The 20420-nt window shown below is 49.1% G+C and overlaps 1 protein-coding gene across 3 annotated transcripts in view; it reads right to left on the reverse strand.

Annotated features, from left to right (window-relative positions):
- Positions 1–20420, reverse strand: part of TWIST2 (twist family bHLH transcription factor 2) — a 90285-nt gene that overhangs the window by 64278 nt on the left and 5587 nt on the right. Inside the window, exon 2 of one of the 3 annotated variants that reach the window (XM_046644837.1) lies at positions 16220–16740. The exons of the other annotated variants lie outside the window; for them this stretch is intronic. The gene's annotated coding sequence lies outside the window, so the exon portion shown is untranslated. Of the gene's footprint in view, positions 1–16219; positions 16741–20420 lie in introns of those variants that run through there. 3 annotated transcript variants of the gene reach the window in all.

Here is a 20420-nt window from a genome sequence, read left to right on the forward strand (position 1 = left end):
CAGACAGAACACACTTTGAGCCTGACATCTCTTTGGGAGGCAGACGAGAAACATTTCAGTCATTTTTTCCTAGGTTTTGCTCTTCCCAATTTCGAAATTCTTAGGAGTAAAGAACGTTATGAGCCACTGAGAGCCCCTTGGTTCCCACAGTACACCCGCCTGGATGACCAACTTATTTCCTCCTGGCCAGGGCCCGGCAGCTGCTGCATCTCCCAGGTGGCCGCTGGTCACCCTCCCACACCCACCTGCGGGGCAGAGGCAGGGTCAGCCTCAAGGACTGAGTTCTGCCAGGACCCCACACCCACAGACAGTAAGTGGGCGAGGACGTGAACCCCGGCCTGCGGGCCTTGGGCTCCACGCCTGCATCCTGGTGCCCTCCCCCCACTCCTGCCAGATGGGGAAGCCCCCCAAGAAACTGGTTCCCTTGTCTTTTATTTATTTTGTCTCTATTGCATCAGAATCTTCCGAAGTAAATCTTCACTTGGGACCGAGCTGTGCTATTCCAGGGGTCTTTGCCAAGGATCTGTGAGGTAACCTTTCCATCTATTAATTTATTTTTTTTGGTACTTGGGGACAGGGGAGAAATGCTCAGACACCCATGACCCCCAGAAACTGGGCCGAGTGACTGACATCATGGGAATTTCTCAGGCCTGATTCATGGCCTTCCTGTGACCCTGGTCAGGGAGCTGAAGTTCACAGCATTTTCTTGGCTCCCATCTATTCCTAAATGTCCAGTTCGCTGGGTGCCAAATCCTGTTTTAAGGTGATGCACAGTTCTGCAGTTTCCGTAATAACCAACAAACGCCAGCCACATGAGAAATAAAGCAACAGCAGATGCACCCTTGATTAAAATGCTGGCCAGGGTTGCATAGACTTTTAATTTTCTCTTCTTTGATATTTTAGGTAAGCTCATTTTCCCCCATGGAGGAGGCTGCTGGAGGCACAGTGAGGAGTCTATCCCGTGAGCAGCACTGTTGGAGGAGACCCGGAAGTGGCCTGCTTATCCTCGGCTAAGACCTGCAGCTGGCCCTTGTCCATCATGTCACCAGGGCTCCTTGAAGGGTCAAGTGTCCACCGTGCCCCACCCCAGAGCCAAGAGGCAGAGCTGGGTCCACTGCAGCCTGAGACAGCGCCGGCCTCCAGATGTCCCATCTTCTCAGCCAGGGTATGCCCACTTGAGTCAAACCATTTAAGAGGCGGGAAAGCCAATGACGCGATTTTGTATTTTCTGCATTACTTCCTGAGTCTAGCAAGAGAAAATAAATCCATTCAAGTTGTGTGTGCTCTGCCATCCTTTATTCGCTTTTCTTCTTTCATGCATTCTATACGAAGTCATTGACAGAGCCTAGATGAGTACGGGTGCTCCACGGGGAGGGGTCCAGTGTGGCCGAGAGACGGACAGAACCCCACTCACACAGGCTCACTTGCATCTGGAGGGATCAGGTGCTGTGGGGAGCCCAGAACAGGCAGCTCCCCGACCTGAATCATGGGGGACATCCAAGGGACACTCACCTCAACCCTTTCAACGAAGGGAGCCTCTGCATGTTCTCCAGGAGACCAGCAAAAGGCCAAGATTTGTGTCTTTAGAAAAATACCTGATGGCAGTTGGAAATGGACTGGGCTTGGAGTTGGTGCAGACTGACGTCCAGCAGGGAGAGAGTCAGCGGGCCACTGTCCAACCATGATACACCTCACTGCAAAAGTCTAGCCTTTCATTGTAGAAGCACAAGGACATTGTGACGCCTCAGGCCTGCATCCTCACATTTTTTTTTTCTCATTCTTTTGCAAAAGGAGAACACTGAATAACTAAATTGGACATTTGAAGACCCAATAATGTGTGGGACTGAAGAGGGATACTGCATGTGCAATTAAAACAGCCACAGCAGGAAAGGCCAGGTTTTTACGCAAATTAGGTTTCCATTTTCTGGACTGAGTAACACAGCAGGATTTAATGAAAGCCTCTGTGACAGTTGTGCTCCCCAAGGGGTTATGTTTCCCTTGAAAAATGCTGGCCACTGACCCCCCAAGTTACCAGCCTCAGTCCGAGATTCCTCAGGACCTCACAACTTGGGAAGATGGTCCCCACCCCTCACCATCCTGCTTCAGGCCCCGTGTCTTCCAGGTGGGTTCCTAATTTCCCCAAGACCCGAGTCGTGTCCCAGGGAGGTATAGAACTACACGCGAATCATTATTTTCTTGAAGAAATACTGATCAGCAAGTTTATAGGGGACTACCAACACAGTTTTGAACCAACGCACAACAGAGTCCCCATTCCCAGGAAGGGTCTGGGGACAAGGACAGTAGACCAGGAGGAGAAGCACAGGCTTCCAGCTTCTCTTGAGCGAGACCTGAACAAACACATTTCATTGTTTTGTTTATGACCCCGAGATGTTCCGGAACATTCCTTACAGGCTCACTGACAAATCTCTCAAAGATAAATGTGCCTGTTGGTCATGTGTTGCTTCTGTCCGCCCCTGGCAGGGTGCCTTAGCAGGACACTAAGTTGGGTTTGGGAATGTGCACATGTGGATGTCAAGCTCCCTTCACAGCTCCCCGCTCCCGCTCCCTCTTCCATCCCCCACCCACCCCTGACCCCCGTGCACACCCCACGCTCCGGGCACTCTCACCCCCACACTTGCTATCCCTTCCACCAGGCCTCCTCGCCCACCACTCCTGGCACAGCCCTGCTGATCCTCGATCCTGCAGGTGCCCCCTCTCCATTAGTACTCCACCCAAGAGTCGCCTCTTCAGAGAAGCCGTAAGTGGCCACGGTGACACAGCCTCCGTGATTCGCCATCCTACTTCTCTGCTCTATTTTCCTTCATGGCTCCTGTGACTACAGACCCCATGTCTCCTTCTTGGTGGGCTTCCTGTCTGGTGTTCCCTCCCCACCAGGGCAAGCTCTGTCTGGCCAGAATCATCTTTCCCCTCCCTGAATCCCAGCCTCTAATACGGAGCCCAGCACGCAGGAGAGGCGCAAGTATTTGTTGAACGAATGACCGAATTCACAGAAGTGCCACGCCTTTGTCTGACCTCCCCCACTGTGTCCGGGAGACGAATCCATCTCTTCTTTGTTCACAGACCACCATCACACAACACTGACATGCAGTATCCTAGTTGGCGGCTCTCATGTCTGTCTCCCTGGCTGGATTGTGAATCTTCCACATGGAGAGAGAAAATCATAATCACTTGTATGTCCCCAGCACCGAGCATAAGGAGTGCAGACAGTCAGTGCTCAATAAATGCATGTGCAATGCGAAGGAAGGGCTCTGAAGCTATTCTGAACCACCCCACAGAGCGTGCGCTTCTCAGCCGTATGTCCGTGACCTTCAGATTTTCCGTCTGCGGAAAAGGGACACACTGGTCCTCTGTCCAGCAAGCTGCCGAGGTGCCAAAGGTTGAATGGGCAGCTGATGGGTGCAACGTGCCCACCTCCCTGGCTAGACCCACCTCTCCCCCAGGCCTGTGTGATTTCATGATTCACAGCTCGGAAAACATCTGAAGCTTTTTGTTTGAATGACCTTGAAGATATGTGTCTGTACCAAATTAACAGCCATTTAATCCAGTTCTTAGGAAAGAAAAAGCATCACCCTTCGTTCCACAGGGTTGGCCAGAAAGTTACTAAATCTAAATGAAGACAAATAAAAAGACACTCTAATGTCTGCAAGGGTTTGGACTCAACCTTGTCTTTGAAATTTGTGAGTATCGCTTCCAGTTGGAAGGTGCTGGAAGCCCTGACATACTGAGGGCCATGCACCTGAGCCCACTCCTCTGACCCATCAAGCCCCCTCCATTGGTTTGGCCAGAGTCCTGATCCTAAAGCTCAGGGCCCCGCCAGCCCGAATCTCATCATGGCAGCCAGAACTCCCACCCCCCAGGGGTAAGGGTCAAATGAGCAAAGAAAATGGCCCTGGCCTGGGCCAGCCTCCAAGTCTAAGGGGCCAGAAGTCAGCCCTGAAGACTCAGAACTGACCCAGGACCCCAGCTACGGACCCTCAGAAGGATGCGATACCACCAGCTTGTGGAGGGCATGGGGACAGACAGGACCCGTGGTGGCAATACCTGAAGAAGAACACTTGTTCCTCTTCCAGTTAATATGACAGAACACCTCCTGGAAGTTTTGTTAATTGTAGTAAAAAGCATATAGCATAAAATTGACCATCTTCACCATTTTTAAGTGTCTGGTTCAGTAGTGTTAAGAATATCCACATTGTTGTGCAACCAATCTCCAAAACACTTTGATCTGCAAAACTGGATCCCTACATCCATTAACCAGCAATTTCCAGGTTTCTTCCTCTGCTGAGTCTCCACCTCTATGAATCTGACTAATCTAGGTCCCCCACATAAGTGAAATCATAGAGGATTTGCCTCTCTGTGTCTGGCTTATTTCACTCAGCACAATGTCCTCAAGGTTCATCTGCGTCGCAGTATGTGGCAGAATTTTCTCCCTCTTTAGGGCTGCATAGTATTCCTGTATATGGATAGACCACATTTCGTTTATCCATTCATCCCCCAATGGACACTTGGATTGCTTTCACCTTTTAGCTGTCATGAACGATGCTGCTGTGAACATTTGTATACGAATATCTCTTGAAAGACTCTGCTTTCAACTCTTTTGGGTATATACCCAGAAGTGAGATTGCTGGATCATATGGGAATTCTATTTTCACCTTTTTGAGGAACAGGCATTCTGCTATCCACAGTGGCTGTACCATTTTGCATTCCCACCATCAGTGCACAAGGATTCCAATTTCTCCACATCCTCCTCAACACTTGCTGTTTTCTGTTTCATGGTAGCAGCCATCCTAAAGGAGGAGATAACTCATTGTGGTTTTTGATTTTCATTTCTCTAATGATTAGTGATGCTGAGTATCTTTTCATGTACTTGTTGGCCATTCGTGTATCATCTTTGGAGAAGTGCCTATTCAAATCCTTTGCCCATTTTTTAATGAGACTATTTTGTTGTTGTTGTTAAGCTTAGAAGTTCTTTATATATTCTGGATATTAACCTCATCTCAGATAGATGACTTGCAAATATTTTCTCCCATTCTGGAGACTGCCTTTTTCACTCTGCCCCTTGTGTCCTTTGATGCACAGAATCAGATCAGTGCTTAAAGTTGATGCGGTCCCATTGGTCTGGTTTTGCTTTTGTTGCCATCTCCTGAAAGTTTTACTGAGAGAGCCCAGATTGTTCTTTTTGAAAGTATAAAATTCCATCTCCATGGCGGTAAACAAGCTGCAGCAGGAGCCTGTGCCAGGGCTTCTTGTGAAATCCCTCTTTAAAAGTACTCCTCGCAGCACTTGACACGATTCCCCATTCTGTGCAAACAAGTCCACGTCGCTCACTTTTCAAGCGCGCTTTGCCCACATCGATGTCTCTCTGTGGAGCCCTCCCTGGCCTCGTCCTTTGCAGGAAACGGGTTAAACTGTCAGGCATTTGCATCCCCCACACCCACTCCACGCAGTCTGACACTGTTTACAGACAGCACGGTCCATCACCGCCTTATCACACGGCTTTCCCTCCGGCACCAGTGTCAGTGCCGGCAGCAGCTGCTCCCAGCGGGCAGGGCCTGAAGCACAGAGCGTCCAGCTGCGGCTGTGCTGAGCCCCGGCATTTGCTCCTTCTTTATCCCCCACATCTCCAAAACAACTGGCCCCATGCAAACATCAGACTCCCCTGGGAGCACAGGACAGTGCACTGTTCTCTCCTCAAGATCATGGGACCCTGGAGACCGGAAAAAAGGAGGGTGTACTTTCAATCCCGGTCCAGCCCTCAGCCAGCACGTGAACTGAGCCCGAGTATAATACTACTCGAAACCCACACCTGCCTCTAGAAAATGCAGTGAGTGTCCCCACCCCCGTCACTGGACTGTCTCGGGGCTTTGATGGATGCAAGCCCCTGCACTGTGCTGGTGTGCAGGGAGCTCCCTCAATAGCTGTTGAGCCATTAGAATATGTCCCATCCACGCTGTGCTGACCACTCAGCCCTCCTTCCACCATGCCGAGCCCAGCTAACCATGTCTGCCCGTGTGGGCAACAGAGGACGGAGTGAAGGCCCTGGTCCCCGAGAATTGTCAAACCTGGAACAAGGCTTGTCTCACAGATGGTCGCATGCTGGCTGTTCAGCTGCCCACCCTGGGCATAGCATCTTCTGTCTCATGAGGGGAAGCCCGGGCTCCTGTGGTCCAGCTGAGTGATGGCATGATGGAGTGACACCAAGAGAAGGAGACCCAGGGTCCCCCAGCGCTGCGTGACTTGGACGGCACCTTCCTTGCTGGGACTCGCTGCCTGACCTCTGAACCAAAGCCCACAGCCTCGAGTTTCTCATTTGGCTGTTTGTTTTTTAAGTCCTGCTTGGCTGCAGAATCGCTGGAAGCCCAACATGGACCCGAGTGAGGGGTCGGCTCCGGGCAGATGGCTAGTCGAAGCTTGAAGCCCACCAGCTCCAGCCCCAACCCTTTCTCTTGGGTTTGAGGCTTGTAGCCTCCACGCCAGAGAAGGCCCAGAGGCTTTCTTTCTAACCAGCCATACCAGGTGATGTCCAAGGGCCTCCTAATCCTCCAGGAGCCACGGGGAGGTGCACCCAGAGGAGCCTCAGTGGCTCAGGCTTATGTCTGAGGGACACGATCTTTGTTAGTCTGCATTTGTCAGGGGAGGTGATCCAGGAATGCCAGCCACCTACCCAGGACCTCCATGACCCTTCGTCCCTTCAGTCAACCACCCATTCATTGTACATGCTGCCGAGCCTCCCTCTGGCAGGGGCAAGTCTCTCTCGTACCTTATTCCTGCCAGTGGTCATCTCTGACCTGAGGCTCCCTTCAGCCCTTGGCTCCTGCTTCTGCCCGGTTCTGGCACCATCTGACACATACCCACCCTCTGGCTACCCACTTGTCCCCCTTCCTGCATCACCTAGGCCCTTGGGGATGTGCCCAGAGACCTCTGAGAGGGCTGCTTCTACCCTGGCCTCCCATTCAGCTTCTTTCCCATGAGGAGGGTGTTGCATTTCAGTTTGTGGTTTTGAGGCACTTCACATATAACGCAGGATTCTGTGGAGCCCACACCTGGCGGCGAGCCCACACCTGTGCTCCCCGCTGCCCCTCCCTGCACTGGGTCTTTGGATGTTTGCTGACAGCCCGCTCACTGCCAGCCCCAGGCACCTGGGCGCACGGCAGGCAGGCCAGGCCTTCTGCAGCCGCAGGGTAGAATGCTCTTTTCTGCTTTATTTAAGGGTCCCCAGGCATGGCTCTCTCCCATCACAGTCCACACAGGCCCAGGAGCCAGGCTGGAACTCTCTTTATTGTGCCTCAAAAGCCACTACATAAAGCCTGGTGAGAGATGGATGTTTTACTGAGGAGAGTGTGTGTGTGTGTGTGTGTGTGTGTGCGCGCGCTGAGGGCACGAGAGATAACATCATACAGTGTACACCCTTTTACTCCCCAAAGTCACAGTACCCCCCGCCCAGATCCATGTGTCTCTCTTCCCCTCAATATCTCCCTTGCTAGGGTGTACTACGGCAGCTCTCTCTTTCTCTCTCTTCTGTCTGTCTCGCTCTCTCTCTCCCCCTCTTTCTTCTGCAGAGAGCACTTTACGGTTGTGTTCCCTCCAATTTCACAGCCCCCTTCCTGCAAGCTGCCGCTGGCTCCTAGAATGGAAAAGGCCTTAGAGGCTGAGGCTGACCCTGTTCTCAGCAAACCCGAGATCCCCGAGCTGCCAGGGGCGTCCTCCTCAGACGCAGCCAGGGAATTCAAAATCATGAATACTTTTTCCTGTCACAAGACAAAATGTGCTTTTGTAGCACAGAGACAACATAATTTCTTTGTGTACTTGGTAGGAAAACAGAGGGTCATCCCTGGATCCCCACTCCAGCATTTTTGCTTTGTACAAACACACCCTACATACAAGTCATGTGTCTGGTCGGGGGCTGGGCCAGGCCCATGTATACATAACCAAGATGTGGTCCTGAAGCTGCTCAGGAGATAATGGGCAGATAGATGTGTCTGGAGACAGTTACAGCAAGAGAGCCACTGTGAGGGGTATACAAGGACCAGCAGAGCACAGGAGGGTGTCACCAGAAATGCCACAGGAGGGACAGCCACAGGCCTCTCCCTGAGGGGAGGGTACTGGAGGAAGGGGTGGAGGTGGGGGGCACAGCAGCAGAGAGCGAGCAGCACAGAGCACGAAGAGGAGGGTTTTTTAGGAAGGCAGACACTTGGGTTTGCTCATTCACTCCACTCATTCTTATGGAGCCCCTTATGGAGCTCCGTCAGCCCCTGATGCAGGCGCTGGGCACAGTGTGGAGGGAGAAACTCACTCCAGCCCTGTGGAGCTCATGGTGGAAGATGCCCAGGGCTCCAAGGTACAGGTCAGTGAGAAGAGCAGGCAGGGCCCACAGCCAAGGGGACCCAGGGCAGCATGCACATGGGGAAGGCACGAAGGAACTGACGTTCGACAGGGCCCAGGGAATGCCAGACACTTTGTGGGGTACGTTACGAATATTCTTCCATCAACTGTTTAAGTGATGAGATGAGATCCGGGACTTGGAAAGGTGTCCCAGGCTGGAAATGTGAAGAACGACCTGAATAGCCATGAGATAACACCACACACTTATTAGAAACGCCAAAATCTGGAACACTGACAACACCAAATGCTGGCAAGGATGTGGAGCCACCGGAATTCTCGCTCCTTGCTGGTGGGAAGCCAAAATGGTACAGCCGCGTGGGAAGGCAGTTGAACATTTCTTACAAAACTAAACACACTCTCAACATATGTGCCCCAATCACACTCAGTATTTCCTCGAAGGGGTTGAAAACTCAGGTCCCCACAAAAACCTACACAGGGAAGTTTATAGCAGCTTTTAACACAGTTGCCAAAACTTGGAAGCAAGCAAGATGTCCTTCAGTAGGTGGATGGATAAATAAACTGTGGTCCATCCAGACAACGGGATATTCAGTGCTAAAAATAAATGAGCTCTCAAGCCGGGAGAAGACAGGGAGGAAACTCCGCGTATGACTAAGTACAAGAAGTCAATCTGAAAAGGCGAGATGCTGTGTGATTCCAACTGTCTGACATCCTGGAAAAGAGAAAACTATGGAGACAGTAAAAATTTAGTGGGTGCCAGGGGTTAGGTGGGAAAGAAGAAGGAACAGGCAGAGCACAGAGGATGCTCGGGGCAGTGAAACTACTCTGTATGATATTCTAAAGAGATACAGTCATTATCTATTTATCCAAGCCCATAGAAGGCACAACACCAGGAGCGAACCCAAAAGTAGACTATGGACCCTGGGTGATGATGACGAGTCAGTATAGGTCCATCAGCTGTCACAAGCGGATTGCGCTGGTGGGGGATGTTAATAATTGGGAGGGGCTGTCTATGGAGAAGGACGGTATATACAGGAAATCTCTGTACCTTCCTCTCAATTTTGCTGTGAACCTAAAACTGCTCTAAAAAATAAAGACTTAACTAAAAAAATACAATAAAATAAAATTCCAAGAAGGATGTCCTGGAGAAACGGGACCACGAGTCTCAAGGACAGGCACAGGAAGAAGGGCCCCACCTGTCCCCAGCTGGGCACTGTGGAGTGACAGGAAGTGTTCTATGATTGGGCATCACATTTGATCACACACAGGCGTTGTGTAGACGGTGGGGAGTATTTCGCACTGACCGAGAGCATTTAAATCTGCTTATTTATTTACACAATACATTTTAAAGGAGAGTGAGAGTTGTCTGGGTTAGGAGGAATGCATTTCCAAGTCTGCCTCCCTAAATCCTGACCACACAGAAACGCACAGGTGTGTGGCGCAGTCGGGAGGCAGGGTCAGCCCCAACCTGGAGGTGAACTGGCCGGGCTGCCCACCAGCAGCGGTGGTGCTGGTGGAGGAGGAAAAATGCCTCAGGTGCCCAGCCAGGATCCAGGTCCCACCTCGCTCTCTCTGCAGGGAACTGCCTGCTGCATCTGGGGACCACTAACTCATCTGAAATAGAGCCCTCCAGTGCGACAACATGTCCCAGGAATAGGAGCTGCGCCACATTTGACACAGAGGGAAAATCTCATGTTTTAGACAATCTTCTGGAAGGCCCAGATCACCTGGGTTCAGTTCCTGGCTTTTCCTACTGCTAGCTGGCCGCCCTTAGCTCAGCACCCAGGGCCCTCAGTTTCCCCATCTGGAAGTAAGGGCACCACCCTCGTTGGGCCCTCTTCCAGATTAGAATAACCATACTGGCTGAGTGCGAGGATGGGTGATGAATCTGCGTCAGAGCCTCAGGCATCAGAGCTCAGCATCTTTGCCCATCTTCTCTGCCCTGGATGCTTTTTCTGGGCAGGGTGGCTTTGCGCCAATTCTCTACGTTTCACCCTCATTTGGAGGAGGACAGAGGAGGCCCCTCCGACCACTTTGCAGCCAGACCTGATGGGGGAGCCCACCACCCCACCCAAGCTGCATGCTGTGGGCCTTCCAGAACCCTCCGCCCCTCTGCAGATGTTAAGACCGGGTCCCTGCCCCAAGCCTTGCACTCTGGACCTTGCAGAGGGTCTTGAGGGGGAAAACTCCCAAGAACCCCCCTTCTTAGACACAGGAGCTCAGAGAAGGGTGGCTGCTTGCAGAGGTGTCCCCAACAGGCATTTCTGAGGGAGTGGGGTGCAGGGCACACTCTTCATGTGCCCATGTGGGCCGGGCGCAGGGTGGGCCCTGGCCCAACATCTCTGCAAAGCATGCCAAGGCCTGCATCCCCCACCCCCGACCCCTCTCGGCCCTGCTGTGCCCTGTGAGCGCCAGCCTCTCTGCCCTGGTCCCATCGGGTCTTGGTCCCGGCCTGGGTCCTGACTTCGAGCACTCTGGGCCGACTGAGGAGCTGGGAGCTGCCTCCTGCCCTGCGCTCCTGGCGTCCCATTCAAGCCCTTCTGCTCTGTTTATTTGCACAGCCAGAAGACAAAAAGCCACGGCTCTGAGTCACTCCTGCTCCCCAGTCGGCTCTGATTCATGCGGGAGGCCCACGGTGGGGACTAACCCGGCCGTTAACCTCTTGGTTTCTTTATGTCTCTACAGCAAAAGGCATCTGTGGTTTCAGACTGAGAATGAAAGCACAGCTTGCTGCTCCGTGGGCTCATGGGTGTCATGCAGAGAAGAGAGGACCTGGAGGAAGGTGCTCGCCCAGGGCTTTCCCTCCTGGAAACCTCAGAGCCACCAGTGGTGATGGAAACTTACAAATATTTCAGTCATCTTTCTGAAAAGGATTTAATCATCTGGCGAGTGTGGTCCCAGAATTGCCAGAAGTATGCATCAAATGCAGTGCAGGGTGGGAAAGAAGACAGGCCTGGCGCAAATTAGATTATGGTTAAGAATCTGAAAAAAAATGTGACTCAGAGCCTGGGCTTTGCCTGGGGACACTGGGTTGGTCCCAGGCCCCCAGGGAGGTGCAGGTGTGATTCAGACATTACACGAGCCTGCAAACAGCTGGGCTCCAGGGTTCTGGAGACCTAACCCACAGGGATAGGTGGGGGGTGAAAATCTACTGGCATTGCCGACTTCCCCTTCAGTTCTGGACATTCACCATTCATCACAGATGGCCAGGAGCTAGGGGATGAGTGATTTTAATTTGGGGTTCCAGTGACGAGTAGATACAGAGCTTCCAGAAGGTAAGGAGAGGTTCTTGTTCCTCTTCCCAGCTCAGGTTAGGGGAACAGTTACTGAGTTCGTTGTATTTTCTCCACTGGCTTCCACAAATCTGAAGTGGTTTATGCTTAAGAACATGTCTCCCCAAATACACAGAGACAAATAAGAAAATAAAGACAAATGAGGACACAGAAACCCAACAGAGGGTGGAAGTGACTGGGCAGGGAACAAGGATGAGCTAATTCTCGTAAGCAAGCACCGTATGCAGAACTGCCTAGGATGTAAGGCAGGAGAGTGAAAGACACACAGCCCCCACTGCCCAGAGCAAGCGGTGAGTCCCTCAGGGAGCCAGGCTGGACCATGTTGATACATTCTGGAAGAATGTATCAAATTATCCTAACATTAAAGGCCCTGCAAAATAATAATGGACTGGGTCTTGAGTGGTAGATTGCAGAAGATACAAAAATATATTTTGTAAGGCCACTTTCTTATATTAATTCAGTAGGAACCAAAGTTGTAACATTGAGTGACAGTTAAAAGGAGAGCACTCCTGCCGGGTGGCAAAAGGCCGCCTTGTAGGAACACCACCTGATGATCGTGGGACTAAGGGACAAGGTCAATCAGAGTCCAGAGGAAGCGATGGTTGGTATGTTTCCTCCACTCTATCGTTCAGAAGCACTGGTTTGTTTTCTCAAATTGCAAAAGTAATGATACACAGCATTTGGGGAAAATTTTGGAAATAAAGAAAAGCAATAAGAATAATAAAAAGGAAAGGAAGATCTTTCATTAACATTTGGTCTAGAGACATTCGTTCCTGCCTCTCTCTCTCTCTCTAGACAGACACACCCGTGCTAGCACACACACTGCGAATTTTCAACCCGGGATCATATGATCTGTTCCATTGTCCAACCATTTCCCTCACATTATTAAGCATTTGTTTACGACACAAAATTTGCTGACCGTATAGTGTTCCGGTATAGGCATTAACCACAATTTATTCACCCAAGTTCCCAGGACATTTTGAATGTTTCACTAATATTAGCAAAGCTGTGAGGAATTTCTCTGTTGCTAGACAGATCCGCCATTATTCACTTACAATAATTCCTAAAAGTGGAATTGCTCGCTCAAACGGTATTTCCAATTTTTAAATCTTTTTTTAACCTAGTGTCAATATCTCTTTGCAAAGATTTTACAATTTATCTTCTCACTGGCAGGCACAAGATGGCCTGGTTCCTCACGTTTTCCTCAATACTGGGGATTATCATCGCTTTTTTTCCACTTTAATAAAAAAATTAGTATCTTCCTATTTTATTTTGAATTTCTTGGATTATTGTTGAAGTTCAACACTTTTCATATGTTTGCTGGCCAACTGAATTTCTTCTTTTGTAAATTCATATTTTTTGCCCTTGTTTTCCACTAAGTAACTGCCTGTCTTTTTTTCTTTTGACTTTTAAGGGCTCTTTGTCCAGTAAGGATATTGATCCACTGTACAATAGCTTGTAAGTTTTTCCTTCCCAGTTAATTTAAAAATTTTGATTATCGTATTTTCTCGCTATGTAGAAGTTTAAAATTTTAGTTTAGTCTGAGTTATTCTTTTTCTTTATGATCTGTGCTTGCGTACTTCGAACGATCAGCTTTAGAAACCAGAGGCTGTGAAGGGTCCACATTAGTAAATGTCACTTCAGTTCCCTGAATGTTCACTGTTGGGTTCATTGGGACCGTGACCTGGGCGTTCCTGCTGCATTCCATCCAGGATGGGGCCACACAGTGTAGCTGGTCCTGGCCAGACCAATCCTTGGGACCTCCATGGGTCCAAATTAATGCATTCTACTGGAATTCACCGGGAAGTCTGATTTTCTCACTTTGACAGGAGATGTTCTAAGGGAGAAGCTGAGTGGGTGGACATTGGGACACCCACACCTAACCAGCTTTGGGGACAGTGAGAAGGACAGGGGAGTAGACGGGGGGTCACAGAGTGCCTTGTGCACCCAAGGGTACATGCGAACTTAGTTCAGTCACCTGGATGGTATTTCTGAAAACCAGCTGGATGGTTAAAGGACAGCGATGCCCTCCTATATACGTACCCTGACTGGAGTGCTGGCCCCAGTGCCCCACTGCCTGCAGCACACAGTGGACACGGCTGAGCCTAAAGTTCAGTTACTAAGAAGTAGATAAGGCCGGAGAGAAGAGCAGAGTGTCCCCGGGAGAAGCGTGTATGCCACAAATGTGAAGATGCTAATGAATCAGTGTCCACTCTGCAGCTGGGCTCCATGCCTCCAGCTGCAGGCAGAACCACGCGGCAGTGATGGATGGGGGCCCTGAGACACGACGTGTCTGCCGTGTGTGGTTGACCGAGGTTCTTGTCAGACCGACTGCACAATTTCACAAGGCATTGGGTAGGGAATCCGAGTGCTGTCCTTCTGTCTCCATCTGGAGTCCCCTCTCTCACACCAGCTTTTGGGACTCTGTCTCCTCCTTCCCTCCCCTGCAGAGGTTTTCTCTTTGGTGGGGGCAGAGGACCAGGGACAGAGGGACAGCAGCATCTCTGAGCAGTTTTCCGTGACGTTCAGCAACCCGCCCTCCCGCTCAGATGCTTTGGGGTGTGCTCCAGGTTCTCCCGAACCTTTCTGTCTGGGTTCTCAAAACACACACAATCGGTGAGCCCAGCACTGTCTTTGGGGTTTCTGTAAGTGTCTCTAAATGCTGACTGCATAGTACTACGAAGGTGATGTTGTTTTAAAAAGAAGCAGAACTGAGTCACGGTTGAGGAAACACTGGGAGAGCCACTCTCCTGCACATCTCTCTTGGGAGGGTCCTGAGAACACAGGTGACTCAGGAAGCATGCAGAGAGCTAACAGATCAGGGAGAAGGAGAGAAAGAAAAAACCACCCAACTGGCCCTGAATGATTTCATGCCACCCTCCTCCCACATCCCTCTCTCTGGGGGTAGCACCCACGATGCTGGTCACAAGCCCATTCACTATGCTTTGCTCTGTTCCCAGCCCTCCGGAAACTGATAGTGGAGAAATAGAGGGATGCACTCAGGAGAGTGGCCCAGAACCAGAGGCCCCATTTTTTAGGAATTATCATGTCCCTGATGGTGGTATCAACTGTCTGAGGGTCTCTGTGAGCAGGAGAGGGTCTGATGAAACCCGGAGCTTCGGGGAGCCCATTGCTGGATGTGTTGGTTTGTCAAGTGCTCACGGGCCACTCCCACAACAGACGTGGAAGACGCTCCCCACTCTCATCTGACGGGTCGATCACAAGCAGTGCAGAATCTTGGGCCACTCTCTCCCCTGTCCCCGTCCCCCAAAGTGTGATAACGCAGTCTACCATAGAGAGGATTCCAGAGACACAATCAACAAGCTGCTGAAACCCGAAGGTGGGCAAAAGAAGCAAGGTGTTCATCAGAACTGTTTGAGGAATTTTTTTTTTTTAATGAACCCATTAGGAAATAGATTTCGAAAGGAAAATGCACAGGCAGGCACAACTCGACTAGATGAGAATCATCTGATAAGCGTTGAATCATGTGGATAAACTGGATAAGGCCTCTGGAAAGTGGAGAAAAGATAAAGCCTTGGCATACCTCCGCCCCCAAGTCTTGTTGGTCACCAGAGAGGCCCATGGTCTGAGTCATAGGATTTTTTTTCCTTTGGTGGTAAAATACACATCAAACTTATCATTTTAGCCACTTCACCGTATAAAACTCAGTGGAATTCAGTGCAAGACATTCACATTGTTGTGCAAACATCATTGCTATCTAGTTCCAGAACTTTTTCATCATCCCCTACAGAAATCCCGCACCCCTTAAGCAATCATGTCCCTGTTCCCTCCCCCTAGTCCCTGGCAATCACTACTCTGCCTTTGTCTATTCTGCATACTTCATGTAAAATGGAGCCATACAAGATTTGGTCTTTTGTGTCTTACTTCTTTAACTTAGCATGTTTTCAAGGTTCATCCATGTTGTAACATGAATCAGAACTTCATTTCTTCTGAGGGCTGAGTAATATTCCACTGTGTGGGTAAACCACATTTTACTTACCTCCTCCTCAGCTGATGGACATCTGTTTTGCTTTCGCCTTTTGGCTATTGTGAACAGTGCTGCTGTAAACAGGAGCGTACCAGTTTTCACTGGAGCACCTGTTTTCAATTCTTTGGGGTATATACCCAGGAGGGAATGGCTGGGTCTTATTGGCTTTTAGAATTTTGATAGCTGGAGGCCTATGAGAAACTCACTCCATCATTTTATGGATAGGGAAACTGAGTCCCAGAGAGGCCAGGACTTGCCTCAGGCCACACAGAATGGCTGAGAGCAGAAAAGTTCTCCACTCCATGTTCAGCTTCAGTGACATCTTACTCAAGACTGCGGATTCCCCAGACACCAGGAGATGGGTTTTGCCCAATATATTAATTTGGGAACCTAGCCTGCTCCTACAAAGGCAACAGCCTTTGTTTTCTGTCTAATTAAAACCTCCAGAAATAGAAAAATACCGTGTAAGAGAAATTCGCTAAGAAAAAGAATTACATGTGATTTATTCTGGAAACAGTGATTTCAATAAATCGCAAAACCTTCACGAGGAGTCACATTAATTACACAGTCTCGGACATTTAAAAGCCTTCTGAATTCATCAATTACTGCTTCACGTTGTGAAGAATCAAGCAGAGAAAGCACAGTGGGCACAGCCAGGGAGCCAGAAACACATGCCAACATTGCTTTTTTTTGTCCTCATTTTCTCTTTCCTTCTTTCTGGGTAGAAAAAGTGAAATTATGTAATTACCATTAAAGGATCCTTAAAAGTAGCTTTCAAAAAATGGACATCACAAGCTGATTGTCCAAGAGATTGCTTCCGAGAACCTCCGCATTGACACACCTCTGAGGAGTGAGCCAGGAGGATGAAGTGCGTCATCTGTGAAAGTAACGTTTTATCACTGTTCAGAGCTGTGCTGTGCCAGCAGTAGGATGCTTTACGAGACGGGCAATATGGTTGTTCGGCTTCTCTCAGCAGAGCCAGGCTGGTTCTGTTTCTCCTGCAAACCTCGGAAGTGGGCAGGCATGATCTTCTCCTGGAAGGCATTTTCAGATGAGCCGAGGCTTTTAAAGTGGAATTTGACTGTAGGGTCGAATCTACAGCTAGGAAATCCAGGAGGAGGAAATAAATGCTGAGTGTCCACTTCCTTTCATGAAGTTTGGCAAACACTGAGCCGTGCTGGGCTCACGCGAGGACATTCGTCAGCGTGACCTGGAGGGTGGAGCGGACAGTGCTTCCAAGGCCCACGTAGCCTGGAGTTCCTGGGAAGCCGCAAGGTGCTGTGCAGCTGTGTGCAAACGGCCAGAAGGGTCTTTGGTCTTGCTTCCCTCCGTTGTCATCGGAGGGTCCCTCTAGTCACACAGGGGCACTGAGCATCCCAAGTCAGCTGAACACCCTCCTCCGGGGGTCCCTACCACTGTGTAGAGCAGGTGACCACTCCTGACCACCCCACTCTCGGGGACCCTCTGCTTTCTCTGGCACCTGAAGCAGCCAGTGACTGTAGCAGGCTCCTCCAAGGCAGAGGTCCCCTCTGGCACTTCTCTGATGCCCCTTGCAGGGCAATGTTGATGCGTGGGAGGAAATGGGAGGTGAAGGCACTCTAGGTCCTTGTGAGGTTGCCTTGGGGTGGGTGGCCTCCCACCTGCGACCTTAGTGTGGCAGCGTTAAAATGACACTGAACTTTTACAAAGTGTCGCTCTTCTGGGAAGGCAGGCAGGGCGCTTGTTCGGATAAGCCACTGTCTTCCAGGTTTCTGAGGGACCCTAAGGGAGAGGTGACTGATCTGCAGCAAGAGCAGGGCAGGGGAGGAGACGCTGCACATGAGCCTAGACACTTCTGATTTCTTATGAAGCAGCCCCAATCCCTCAACTGCCCCATTCTCTGTGAAATTCTCCACACATCGCTTTCCCTGTTCATACCCTCGTTTTCTCTCTTACTTTGTCATTCCTGAAAAAGTTACCCTTTTCATATTACAAATCGTAAATGACAGACTGTTTACAGAGTCGCTGGAGACACACAAGGAGTTTAAATTGCTCAACACTGAAATTAGACGAAATTGCTTTTGAAATGCAATAAAATAAAAATGCATGGAGGATAATAGCGATATTTGAAATGAGCGGATAAATATATCATAATCCCAGCCTTTTGTGTATTGTTTGGTGAAAAGAAAATCGCTATCCTCAAAAAAAATAGTCTAAAAGAGAGTTTTGGAATTGGCAGTAATTTAACATCCGGCAAAATAGCCTTAAGTTAATTCTGCCTTTAAAATACTTCGCTGTGTGCATTCTTTATCACTTCTTAGCGATCACACCAGAAGGATGCTCGAAACAAGCCTGCGTGTGTGGAGATCTACCTCAGCTCTCCCGAACACGCCAGAAACCACCGGCCCTGGACGCGCCCACGTGTGGAGTCACCACATGGTCCCCATGCAGTTTTGGGGTGGTTGAAACAGTTCACCTTGCTCAAGAGAAATCAACAAAAACAGGACACATCAGGTTTCCCAAAGTACAGATATCTATTTGGGGCATTTTTGTTCTGGTATCAACCGAACAATTTTTTTTGGAAAATAGCAATGTTGGGCAACCAAGGAGAGGGAGTCACCAAGCCCATTAGGTGGGGAGGGAATGTGGGCGCTCGTCTGTTACTGAGTTGCACTGAACTTCTGGGACCCCCCAGAAATGCGCCACTCAGAGAATCCCGAGATGAGGTGGTCACTCCCCACGTATAAATGTATTATTATTGGAGCCTGGTGGTGGGTTTTTGTTCATCCTTTATTGTAAGATGAAACTTTACACGGACTTCAGTTAATAATAATAAAAAAGGGGAGATCTCAGCTGAAGAGTAAGTACAAGAGTGTATGCTGGGCGTGGGGTGGGGTGGGAGGGAGAGCGCCTGGAGAAGAAATGCCCACCAGACAGAAGAAACACTCAGAGAACCAAATCTTTCTCTTAGGTTCCCACCTCAGATACACACACAGATATCACAGAAAAAGAAAAATCAGTTGGCTGGGTGTATTCTGAAGATTTTGAATAGTTAGGAACCAATATATATCGTAGTCCATAATTTGCAATTATTTAATTCAGGAAATTATTTAAATTCAGGAAATCCTGAACTTTTTAAATTCAGGAAAATAATTCTTCAGTGATGACGTTGTTCTTCAATCGAACCCAATTGTGTGAACAGAGACATGCTAATGCTCAATTTGAGAAAGAAAATAACGCCTTTTCCTCCCTCCTTTCCTTTCCAAATTTGCAGTGATTTAGGCATTTTCTAAAGAAATGATAAACATCTTACCGTGTCCTTATCATGGCAATTTCATTAAGAATGGGATTTTAAATTCACACAAGCTTTCCGGAAGTGACCCAACCCATATAGATCTTGCTAGCCCTGCAGGCTAGCTGGCCTGGTTATCCCTCCGCGGAGCTAAAAGTCAGACTTATGGAAGCAGATGGCTAGGTAACAGGCACTTTCATACTCCCAGGTCCAGAAAGTCAAACAAGGCGAATGGCTTTTGACTTCTGATCCCTTCTGTGCTGCCTGTAAATCAAATCTACTTAAAGAACGGAGATTAATGAAAGGAAATAGCAACTCAACATTTATTTCTAGATCTCGTGAGTGAAAGAACACACCGCCTGCTTGCATCTTGACTTACAGAATGTTAAATCAAAGAACACACAAAGAAATCCACCGTGGCAGTCGAGTCAGAGACTATAAACTATTGGCCTGTGTTTTCTTTTAGAGAGTTTGTTTATTTTACAAGCTGTACCTCCCAGAGCCCCCATTGCCTCTGAAGCAGGCAAAAATCTCCTGAGTCTCTTAGGAAGAGGGACACAGTCGTGGAGAATTTAACAGAAAGGCTAGTGTGGCATTTTATTTGTATAGCAATAGAAAAACAGCGCTAACGACAGAAGTGTGGGCATCTCCATGGGGAAGTTAGATAAAGGATCCTTACTCCTTCGCTCTTGGAGCAAAAGGTTGAAAACCTGCCCTCGGGTTTCCTGTTCCGAGTTGCTCTGCCCGGTGCCCTGGAAAGGCTCTGACTGTGACCACACCACAAACCTCAGCCGTGGGGTTGGGTCACCATCAAAGGGTTAAGAAAACCAAGGTTCCTGCTCAAATCCTTCCTGTCAGTCACACAGCAGATCTGTATTTCCAGAAAAACAAATGTGAATTCTCCATCAAATTAGACAGTGAGAAATATGAATCTAACTACATTTACAATTCCCCCCCCCCCCCCAAAAAGCCTGATGGTTACTTTTTTAAAGGCTGAATGTGAGCTAAAAAGAAAGCAGTATTTTTCAGAATATCTGAATTCGATAACTGAAAGCTCTTTGGGTTCAACTCTATTCTTCATTTATTTGATGGGGAAGTTCTGATCTAAAGGAGGGGTTTGCCCAATTTCAAAGGCATTGCTCTTAAGATTTGAGAAGTAAAATTCCAGCTCTACAGGAGACCCCAAGAGAAGCCGGGTCATCTAAATGGTTCCCTGGTCTAATAACAGAGGAAACCCATATTACGATGGGAAATTGGGTGATCCCTGCCAGCCTCAATAGACACCATGCACTCAGCTCTCTCAATCGTGTTCTTTCTTACACATAATCACAGGCTCATACTGTTCTAAACAATAGAGTTGCGGATAAAATAATACAGATATTCGAAGCACGTAAAACACTGTTTGCGTTCAAAATTACTCTATTTTCAACTAACCACTAAAAATTTCCCTCATGATAGAATAAAGTTACGTGCTGGCTTTTCCAGTTTCTGATTCACTTCTCCTTTTAAC

The sequence above is a fragment of the Equus quagga genome, chromosome 17 (genome assembly GCF_021613505.1).
Source record: "Equus quagga isolate Etosha38 chromosome 17, UCLA_HA_Equagga_1.0, whole genome shotgun sequence".
Classification (NCBI taxonomy): Eukaryota; Metazoa; Chordata; class Mammalia; order Perissodactyla; family Equidae; genus Equus; species Equus quagga.